A 2,235-nucleotide genomic window follows, 5' to 3' on the forward strand; every position below is an offset into this window, starting at 1 on the left:
CGGTGTCCTTCTTTTCCATTCACAGCCGAGTTTCACTTTCATTTCTCTTGGGCTCTCGAGTTTCAGTTCCCTTTCCACATTGTCCTCTTTCTTGCTGCCACCTCCTCAGCTACTGAAATACTTGTAAATCCACTTGGAATAGCTTTGTCTTCTTTTTGCTTTCTCATGCTATTCCTCTTCCTTTTATTTTTTATTTCCTGACTTCACATCTTTCAAATCTGTTTTTCTCAAGTATCATAGCTTAAGCCATTAAGAAAGGGGAAATTAAGAAGGGCTGAGTTAATCAGGTTCTTAAGCTTATTTGTGAAACTAAGTATCAGCTTGGGAACTATCACAAATAGGGACGGGCTCAAGTATTTTCTGGACTCGAGGAGCGTACTTTCAACCGTTACCCTCGTGTGTGGAATTTATCTTGCCTTTGTGGATTCATGAATGGATCAGCGGTCCTTCTCTTTCTGTCATCCCCCTCCTCCCCTTCCCCCCAAATTAAATTCCTTTTCCACTCTCTGTGGTGTTACCTATTTGGAACTATGTCACGTTTTATTTGAATCACATGTTGTTAAAGTAGGAAAAATTATTTCTAACATTCAGATCATTGTAATTCTGATCCTGCAAATTCTATCTGGACTAAGTATCTGTTCAAATTACTAAGCAGAAACCTCAAGCCTTGTTTCTGTGCTTCCATGATTCCAGCTTGGCACATCCCCTGAGATAGTCACGGTAATTTTTCTTTGGAAAAAAACATAACGGCAATATAACAAGAATTGCTGTAATTCTAGAACTACTACTTCATAATGACAATGAAAGAAAATATTATCCTGGGGTATTATGATAGCTGTGTTGATTGATAACCGTAGGGATCTGGAATGATTCACGGGTCCAGCCAGGGCCTAACTAGTGAACAGTATAAAATAAAAGAGGATAAAATGGGTTTATGAGACTTCTTGCCCCTATTCTTCACCTTCCCAGTCCTGGGACCAGCACAGAACTGCTGGAGGTCCAGGATGAAAGGGTAAGCCTCGACCCATTTCCCACTCCCCACTACACTCCTGGCACCACACCTCCTGGAAAAGGCCATGACGACAGCGACAGTGCTGCTGTGACGACGCGAGGAGAACTGCAGTGAGTCAGGTTCAAGTCCATTTGTGTTACCAGAAGAGGATCAAGCAGCAATTAGGAACGTATAAACCTAACATATGCTATCTACAAGTTAGTCCTTTAATTTTTTTAAAATAAAATACATATACTTGTTGCATGTATATAAAAATGCAGGCTATGGTTTAGTCTATAACCACTATTCAAGACTGCTCTGTAGCAAATCTGAGCGATGTGCACAAGATTGTAATAATCTGCATGACATTTACTTAGTTGTTTAATAAGCAGGCCCTTTCATTGTGGCACAGTCGGCTTCTGGACAGACAGATAAGAGGGAGCTAGCACTGGCAATTTATACTTTCTTGCTGTAAGCAGTTCAGGGATGCTGCTTTGCATAATTGTAATTAAAGCACATTTTATTTTTCACTGTGTTGTTCTGCAAGCCATGGGCTCGATTCTGTTTTCAAATGTACTGTTTTTATGTAAATGTGTGGGAACCTAAGCAAGGAGCATTGCAACTTTCTGATTACTCTGGGTACTGCTTAATCTTGTAATTGTAGGCTCTTTGTCGTTGTGGATTGCAACAGCTGGGAACAGACCAGGGGGAATGAGAATGAAGCAAGCCTGCGATTTCACGAAGGACTATCCCTAAGCCGTTTTGCCGTACTTTTTTTTCCCCGTAGTATTCCCTGTATTTCCCTCCTGTAAAGCAGCCTGGTAGAAAGCCACGTGACACTGTAACAACAGTAATTAAAAAATGAGACATCTTACGATAGTAATGGTTTCAATTGCACTAGAAAAGTAAAAGCCGTGTTTCTGTAGGCTAGCACAACTAGCACTGTTCCATCGGCGCGGTTCAGCTTCGGGGCCGGTCCTGCCGGCTGCGGGTAAACCCACCTGCCTCTCCCCGCACACCGCAGCCTAGTCATCGGCCAACACTCGGCCTTATCTCGGGAAAATCTTCCGGCTATAGGAGGGGGGGAGGTGTGCTCCCCCACTGCTCTGGGGCGAACTCCCGAGCTGTTCCCACCGGCGTGCGCCGCCCAACCCATGAGGCAAAAAACGCGGGGCCGAGCCGGGAGCCAGGCCGCCGCCGACCTGCGGGGGGGCGCCGCAGGAGCACGACTCCGCGCCCCGCCG

Source organism: Haliaeetus leucocephalus, unplaced genomic scaffold, assembly GCF_000737465.1.
Source record: "Haliaeetus leucocephalus isolate CR32 unplaced genomic scaffold, Haliaeetus_leucocephalus-4.0 Scaffold137, whole genome shotgun sequence".
Classification (NCBI taxonomy): domain Eukaryota; kingdom Metazoa; phylum Chordata; class Aves; order Accipitriformes; family Accipitridae; genus Haliaeetus; species Haliaeetus leucocephalus.